Source organism: Pteronotus mesoamericanus, unplaced genomic scaffold (assembly GCF_021234165.1).
Source record: "Pteronotus mesoamericanus isolate MK-2021 breed Mesoamerican mustached bat unplaced genomic scaffold, CSHL_Meso_final contig_20, whole genome shotgun sequence".
Lineage (NCBI taxonomy): Eukaryota > Metazoa > Chordata > Mammalia > Chiroptera > Mormoopidae > Pteronotus > Pteronotus mesoamericanus.
Genome location: NW_026555085.1, coordinates 96,204,410 through 96,213,468, shown reverse-complemented (window position 1 = coordinate 96,213,468; position 9,059 = coordinate 96,204,410).

Below are 9,059 nucleotides of genomic sequence, written 5' to 3'. Positions count from 1 at the left end.
AGGGCTGATTCCATATTCTTGAGAAGCCTACTACAGAGTAGTAGGAACAGACAGGAAGACTTTGCAGTGGCTGTGAGAATCCAGTTATTGCCACAATTTCCTCAAGTCGTTTTTAATTTAAATTTTTTAGCTTCCCTTCTTATTAGACCACACGTTTTGCATTTTTTTCCTTAAGACTGTCATTATATGTTGGAGAAGATCAACTAAAAAGAGGTGTTTTTTTTAAATAGTAGTAATATCAAGAGAAGTGCAATTCTAAATTTACAAGATAACAAGGATTAACTAATTCCAGTTTTATTTTATTGGAATGGGGAATTTGGAATTTGGAAGGGCTTAGGCATACTATGATGAGAATATGTTTGAAAGTATATCTTAAAAATAGTTTTAATGTTCTATTTACCACATATTTTCTATCAAATTTCCTTATTTTAATTTTGGCTCTAGTAATAATTTACGAACTAAATTGAGTTCATTAAAATGAAACAGAGCAGGATGAACTCATGTTGAATAACCCCAGATTCCCAAACAATTTTCTGTGCTCTGAATCATGGTTAGAATTTGAGATTGGACTCCTCTTTATCTGAGCTGAATTATGCATTTCACACAAGGATTACACTCACTGATAATTTTCTTTTCCACCAAATCCTATTCTGTGATTTCCCTGCCAACATTTCTGGCATAATAAGTAAGAAATAGCTTAAAAAGACATGGGAAATCTAAGCATGAAGTAGCGAGCCCTACGTGTGAACCCATGCAGCTCGGCCTCAGGAGAAAATAATTGCCAACGGTCAGTATTCACCCTGTTCTACTTAAACGTGAACCAGGGAAGAGCCATTTCTGCCTCTGAGTCGAGCTACGGGTGGGAATAGAAGCAAGTGATCTTTGCAGTCTGACACCAGAGCAGGAATAAACTGTTGACCGAGGCTGAGGCAGTCTCTCGAGACCAGAAGTGCTGACGAAAGGACCAGAGAAAGGTCACCGGTGAGAGAGACCACACGCAAACCCGACCCCGGCGGCCTGGGCCGCAGAGTGGCCCTGGGGAAGGAGCCCTAAAGCAAACAGCCTCCTGCTCTAATGGCCTCAGTGTTTGATGCCTGGAAAAGTCAACCTCGCTTCTTGGCCTGCCCAAGGCTGGAAACATGCAGCGTAGTATTGAAGGGTTCGGTTTAATGTCCTGAAGCTAAAGTCACTCTTGAGCGTTCCAGGCAGCGAGACTGACATTCTCGTGACTCCCTGATCCAGTGGGGGAAGCTGGCCTCTGCTCCTTTTCTGGAGTGTCTCAAAGCCTTAGGCAGGCGAAAGTAAAGTGGGCGCTAACGCGGCGTCAGCCCACGACTCACGCGTTCCAACGATGGGCTGGCACTCGGGTGGCGCTGGCGTGAGGTTGACTGTGGTTCGGTAATGGGCCCTGACTCCGTTCTATTCTGGTATTTTGTTTTCACATAGACCAATGCGCCGTTGTCAGTCCCAAGAATGAGCTCCTGGCGCCCAATGAGACTATGTAGTGACCTCAGAAAAAAAGAGAGGTCCCTAGAGCATTTATCTTGATACTCCAAACCTGTTCCCTGACATGGGCTAGCCCGGGCCTGGCACCGGGAAAGCTGAAGGACACTTGGCTCGTTACCCATCACAGGAAAGTCATGCTTTCCTGCTCACAGTGAGGGCTGTCAGGAAGAGGCAGCATTTAGCAATATTCCTCATCACAAACACACAATGAATAATGACACTAATTTTCTAGTTTATTAAGCTTATATATGGAAGGATTGGATCATCTGGATATTATGCATTGAGAAAAGATCTCTCCTGTTTAGCTCCTGCCATTAGCACCCTACTGAGATCCATGGAACACAGAAAATATGCTAATTTCTGCTTTTTTTCCCCCCCAAATACAGTTTAATTACTAACACCTAGGCATTGCTTTCCCCCAAAATGTGTGAAACTAGGCAAAAACATTTCCCTTTTTCACCCACTATTCACTGATTTAATAACAAGGCATATAATCCTGTTTTAATGCAAATTAGTAATGTTTTTATACAATTACCATTTTTCCAGTTATAAACAACTTAGCAGTTATGTTCCACAATTTGGTAAATAACATTCAGTTTGGAAAATAAAATACTACATATGTTTCATTTAAAAAAAATCATTGTATAGTTTCTTCTTAATGTTTTACAATAATATTTCTATAATAGCCCCTACATGACACCCAACTTTGATATTACCTATTATTTGCCAATTTGCTTTACTTTGGTATATTTTCAGGCCCACACCCTGCTGATCCGCTACTTAACAACAGCTGAGAACATTAGATGGAAATTTTCTCAATTATTTTCCATTATTCTTGTCTTTACTACCTGTACATAATTGCAGACTTTCCCTTTTATAATAAATCCTCTTTGTTGACATATGCCTGATGCTCTAACACTTCATCTCATTAAGGATAAATGAGATAGATCTCAGTCAACAAGTATAGGCTACAGTTTCTTTATCTGTTTAAGTATCAAGGTAAGGAGAAAATGTCCTTGGAGTAGAAACTAAGAATAATGGCATAGCTATTTTCCTTGTGGCAAAATGTAAACTTACATGCAATACAATTTCTATCAATATAATGTAATTTAGGAAATATAACTTTGCAAGCATCTCCTGTATGTCTCAGGCCTCAGAGGAAGAAAACCTAAGAGACAAAAAGAAATCCTGGATGTGATATATATGTATAAAATGTAGTATAAGTACATATTATATATTATATATATACATTTTCTATCACTGGAATAAATGAGGTTAACTTGTGGGTAAGACAAGAAGCAGAGCAAGAGGCGCAACTACATGAAGCCACAACTCTTTTGAAAACAGAAGAGCCAAAGAGAAAGAAGCAAAATTATGAAACCAGGGCGAGTTTCCAGGGAAGAGAAAAAAGAAAGAGCACAATTGTGTGGGGTAAAAAATGAGAAAAGTCAAAGCATGAAAGGAGATGCATCTTGCAGGAGACTTACAATTATGTGAGGCAAAAGAGAAGGACCAAGTGAATGTTTTCTCCCAATAGTCAGGGACAGAAAGCTGTCAACAGAGGACTGTGAAAAGGCAGATGCTTGAATGTGTCTCTCCCACTCTCTCCTTTCAGACGTCGCAGCTGCTATCAGTTAACCAGAGAGTTTGGAGCACCAAACAAACATAGGCAAATAAATAATTGGAGTATATTTTTCTAAAATCTAGATCTCTTAAAATGTTCATCTCTATTGGTTCTCAATTATTTATAGATATTACTCAAGAATTCTTAGTTTCTCTCACTGAGACAGCCTGTAGAATGGAGTCTGTACCTGAAACCCAGAAACTGTATGTGTGGTATGTGTGTGTTAGTTTAATACTAAGATAGTATGTGATAATCTTGATAGTAATATCAAGGTAAACCAAAAATGTATAAATAAGGTACTGAAGGTAACTTAAAATTATGAGAGACTGTGTTAGTAATTGTGCATTAGATATTAATTCTCAAATATAAGCCAAGTTAAAAATAAAAGTTGTTCTTTTCCTGGGTCATTCAGAAGTGTCAAAGCCACAGAAAGTACTCCACTCAAGGACCAAACACTGAGATGAATGTTGTGTTATAATACATTAAACCAAGATCTATTCAGGTCATTCATGAATCAAGAGGCCACTTCTTCAGAGACTGTCACTAGAAAGTATTGCTGAAGAAGCTATTTGTATTGATTGTTTCAGGCGCGGTATGCCGATCTGTTAAATGATAGGTATTTTTGTAGCAAAAGCTACCCCCTGACCCCTCAGAAATTTCTACTTTTGGTAACTCATGGGAAAGAATTAGGTTGCAATTGCAAGGAGCATTCAGGGAGCAAAGAAAGAACAAACTGAAGGGAAGGAACATTGGGAAATGAGATTGTCATGAGGGAAGGAAATAGCATAGTCTGCGCAGAATGGGACCAGCAATCACAAATGCAGTCTTTCTTACCCTTGGCAAATTCTGTCCAATTCCAGACAGAGATCAAATTCCAAAAAGAGAGCTGAACACAGAAGGGAAAAGAGGGGTTTCAACAGGCAGTCTTTGGTGCCAATTCATTGCCAACAGGTATCCACAATTTGGGGTGCAGTGAAGTCGGAAGCCTTATTCAGTGCAAACAGCTCAAATGTGACACTTCAAAGCTGTGAAAATAGCAAGGCCCTGGGGCCAGACCCCTCTCGTGCTAGACAGCTCTGCTCTGCTCTGAGTGGCTCCTACAGGATATCTTTCGTGTTTCACCTTCGATGTTTCAGCTTTGGCCTGGGAAATGCAATCTTCAATCTTTGGTGGAAAGAAAAAATGTGCCCCTTCCACCAGAGGGGAACTGGCTTTATAGCTAGAAATCCCTGCCTCTGGTTTCTGATGGGTCCATCTCCATGCAAATGAGGACTCCAAATACCCACAGCTTGATTGGTCCAAAAGACACTGTCCCGACTGGTCAGAAGGGAGCCGCTCTGATTGGCCAGTAAAGATGCCGATAGGGCTATAGCTGCACTGCTCCAATTGAAAAGGGAAATAAGACTCCAGGAACGCCTCTGTACCTGACTGGCTCGGAGGGCAGAAACACCGTGCAGGCAGGCAGTTCAGTGCTGAGGCAGGTAGCTCAGGGCAGGCTTCTCCCTGAAGTGCAGTTTTCATGAGAGGCCCTTGTGTAGAAATGCCTGCGAAACTGTTTTTCTTTTTTCCTTCCTTCCTTCCTTCCTTCCTTCCTTCCTTCCTTCCTTCCTTCCTTCCTTCCTTCCTTCCTTCCTTCCTTCCTTCTTTCCTTCCTTCCTTCTCTCCTTCCTCTCTCTCTCTCTCTATCTAATTTGAGCCCAGTTAAACCACCAGGAGCCCTCCTTGGTGGGTATCTTTTTTTTTCTTAGGGTCCACAGAGGCAAAGGCCATGTTCACAGACAAGGTAAGGAAAAGTACAAGGCAGCTCTGAAAAGGGTCAGTAGATAGTGCAAGAACTGTCAGCATTGGCTGTGGTTCAGGGCTAGCTTTCTGAAAGCCAAGAGATAAGGAAAAATTCAAGGATTGAGAAGAGCCAGGCAGAATGGGACCTATGATGTTGTATGTGGCCTGATTCTTCACAACCTCTCTGACTTTGTCTCTTACATTGTATCTTAATCATCCTCGGTACCTCAGCTGAAGTGGCCTTCTCTCTACTCCTCAAAATATGAACTATGCCCCAATCTAAGGGTTTTTGCATGTGGAATTCCTTCTGTTTTAGAATAATCTTTAAATAGAAACTCACAGCTGATTTCTTTTTGGGCTTTACTCAAATTCACTTTCTTGTGAGCTCTTCTTTAGGAACCTCATCTGAAATTTCAACCTTTTATTTGAACACTTAATATCCTCTTTGCCTGCAGGAATTTTTCTTCTTAGAACTTAATTTCTAATACAACATGCCTTTTCCTTAGCTATTTTGTTTATCATCCATTTTTCTCAATAGAATGTAAGCTCCATGTGAGCAGGAATTTGTGTCTGTGTTCTTCACTATCATCAGAACCAAGAACAGTACTGGTCACAGAGCAGGTTCCTTATAAATACTAGTTTAGGAAACCAATAAGTAAACATTATTTTACATAGCAGCAACTTATAAACCTGTTAAAGAGGACTTCTTCCTTTAAAGACTTTCTTTACTGCTTTTCCAGAATTACACATTTCCCTAATTATTTCCATTTCACTAGCTGCTTTTTACCCCATTTGTTCCTCAACATCCAAGACCATTAATGTTGGAGTGCCTTAATGATATGGGTTGAATTGTGACCACCCCAAATTTTATATGTTGTGCTCTTAACCCATAGTACCTCAAAATGTGACATTGTTTAGAGATATAATCTTACAGAGGTAATGAAGTTAAAATAAGATTGTTACCATGGACCTTAATCCAATATGGCTAGTATTTTTCTAAAAAGTAAATTTGGAGACACACACACACACACACACCACCATGTGAAGGTTAAGAAAGAAATTGAGGCAATTCCTCTATAAGCCAAAGATTGCCAAGAAACTACCAGAAATCAGAGAGATCAGATTTCCCTTCACAGTCTTCAGAAGGAACAAGCCTTGCAGGCACCTTAATCTCAGATTTGTACCTCCAGAGTGTGAGACAATAAATTTATGCTCTTTAAGTCCCTGAGTTTGTTGTATGTTGTTATGGCAGCCCAAGTAAGAGAACATACCCAGGGATCAGGTGTTGAGATCCTGTCCCTTGGTGTTGTCATGACTTGTGCCTTTAAATCTCATTTGTCTAGTGAAGTCTACCAACAGTTTACCTCCAGCCCAGTGTCTCCTCAAAAATCCTCATGTATATCTTCAACTCTGTTCAAAATCACCATTCAAATGTCCAAATCTAAATTCTTCTTACTCTGGAAACTTTTTTCCCCGTCTTTTTCATCTTAGTTAATAACAACATGATCCTTCAAGTTGCTTGGGTGGATACTTTGGAAATACTCTGGCCTTTTCTCTTTCATATCTCACACAAAAATCAAATATAACTCTACCTCTATCATGACAAAAAACTAGTGCCTGGAATTTTAGAATGAAAATAAGCTATTACTGTGTCATTTAAAGAATCAGAACGATAGAACTTGTGTGCAATGATAATCAAACATCTTTATTTTCTGTTTAACTTTTTACAGTCATGTTGGAAAAATAGTTGTGTCTCCAAATGTACTTGCACTGATAGAAGCTGGTATGACCAAAGCGTTCTTTGAGTGATTATCAAAAAAAAATATTTATCACTGAAAAGCAAATGTTCCCTTCAGTTTATATTTGACACATACTTTACACAAGCACTAAGGCCCGGTCCAAGATCAGAAGTATAGGCCATTCTCCTTTATTGAAACAATAGGTCAGAAGAGAACGATAGGCATTTAGAGCCAAACTTGTGAGATTTTTAATCCCATTCAAAATAAAGGTTGCCTAAAAATGTGGAATCGCATAACATTTAAAAAGAAATCTTTTTTGAAGAATGACTTTTTATCTTGGTTTGTACTCTCTTAGACATTATGAGGTTTATTTAACACAGCATTCTAAGTGCTTCACATTCAAATTTGGACACACTGATTATCTGTTCCACTCTTCTGAATATTTAAGGAAGCTCTATAAATAAACACATCAATTTGCTCTATTATCACCCTTCCAAAAAGTCTCATATAATTAGAACTCTCCTAGTATTTTCTTATCATTAAATATATTTGTGTTATAAAGGATACACAGCATATGAAATTACAGGATTTTCACAAGTTAAAGACAAATTTAAGAACTCTCAAATAATATTTGTAAAGTAAGCAACATAGTGATTACATTAGCTTAAAATAAATCACAACATTCACAACACAGCATTTATTTGGTTTTGATATTGAAGATGTTTTCTTGAATTACTTATGTAGAACTCAAAACATAATTACTTCATTTATCATTTGCTTCAAGAATTCTGGAAGAGAGAAAAATAACATATAAGCATACAAATATTTTTATTTATGGCATCTCAATTTCATTCACGTATCCACTTATTAGACCCACATCTATTTCTCTTTGGCCCTTGCCAACAGCCGGTGAAGGAGATCATGCCGAGCGATGCCAGGAGGGCACCTTCCAGAGGCCCGATCGTCAGGAAGGGAACTGGGATGTGAAAGGACTCCCTGATCAGTTAGTTACTAATAATTACCCATTCGTAATTTTCACAGATGGCTGACCCACAAGATTTTCTATTAAAAGAATTTGTCTAAAGCTATCCATTCAAAAAAGAATGGAGGTGTGGCTCAGTGGATTGAGCGCCAGCCTGAGAATCAAAGAGTCGTCGGTTCGATTCCCAATCTAGGGCACATGCCTCAGTTGCCGGCCAGGTCCCCAGTAAGGGGCATGCGAGAGGCAAGCACGCATTGATGTCTCTCTCCCCCTCTTTCTCCTTCCCTTCCTTTCTCCAAAAAATAAATAAATAAGATCTTAAAAAAAATAAATTTAAAAAAGAATGGAAAATGAGTTCACATAATTAATCTTACACGTTATTAAAAAAACAAAGTCATTTTCTTTTATGTTTTAGTTTCTGCTATATTATATAATGTAATGAAGAGACCATATTTTTGTAAACATATTTTCAAGTAACTACATGAGATTACCATACTTTTTTGAGCAAAAGGGCTCATTTCTCTGAAATCTCCATTTAGGAACATGAGTGGGCACACACAGTACCCCTGACCATGCATGCCTCTTAGGAGTGAAGGGTAATCAGTGGACACAAGCCACCAACTGTGCAGGTATCTTCCTAGACACTCTGTCCATTAGTGAGGATTCTCATAAAAACCAGGAACTGAGTAAGACAATGAATTATATTCAGCCTGAGCTTGGGTCTAGTTTAATCTTGACCCATTCAGGGTTGTAATTCAGCCAACTTTCATGTATTATAAATAAAGTTTTATTGTAATGCAGCTACTTTCATTCATTTGACATATTTTTTGTAGAACGATTCCACTACAGTAGCAGATGTGACTATTTTTAACAGAAACCACAGAGACTGCAAAACAAAGAATATTTACTCTATAACCTTGAGAGAAAAATGTTGCCAACCTCAGATAGTGAAGATGTAAAATTTCTTTAAGTACTTGCCAAGTATTAGAAATACATGCTTATGAGCTAATGTATGCACTAATGTGCTCAGAAAAAAATATGACTTGTACACATAAAAGCAATTGTGGAAACAAGTTTATGACTCAATAAAGGAAAAAACTGTTCATGTTTTCTCTACTCAAAAAATTATTTTACAGTGAACACTACTGGAGTCATAGTACCTATACTCACTTGATAGTTAAAAGAAGGTAATTTTCACTTTTTCTGCATGATGCTTGCTAGGTTTAAAGGCACACAATTAGACCCAGGGAGCCCTGTATTTTCACAATAACAAGCCGTGCTGTGATTTGGTGGCATTTCCCTGCACTTAAATTAAATGAGATGCTAGTAGTCAATTGTGAAGAAAAAACCTTAAATTAATAAAAGCAACCTGGACTGATTCTCAGAAAGCCAGTTTTTTCATTAGTGTGAGTCAGTCTTCTCCATT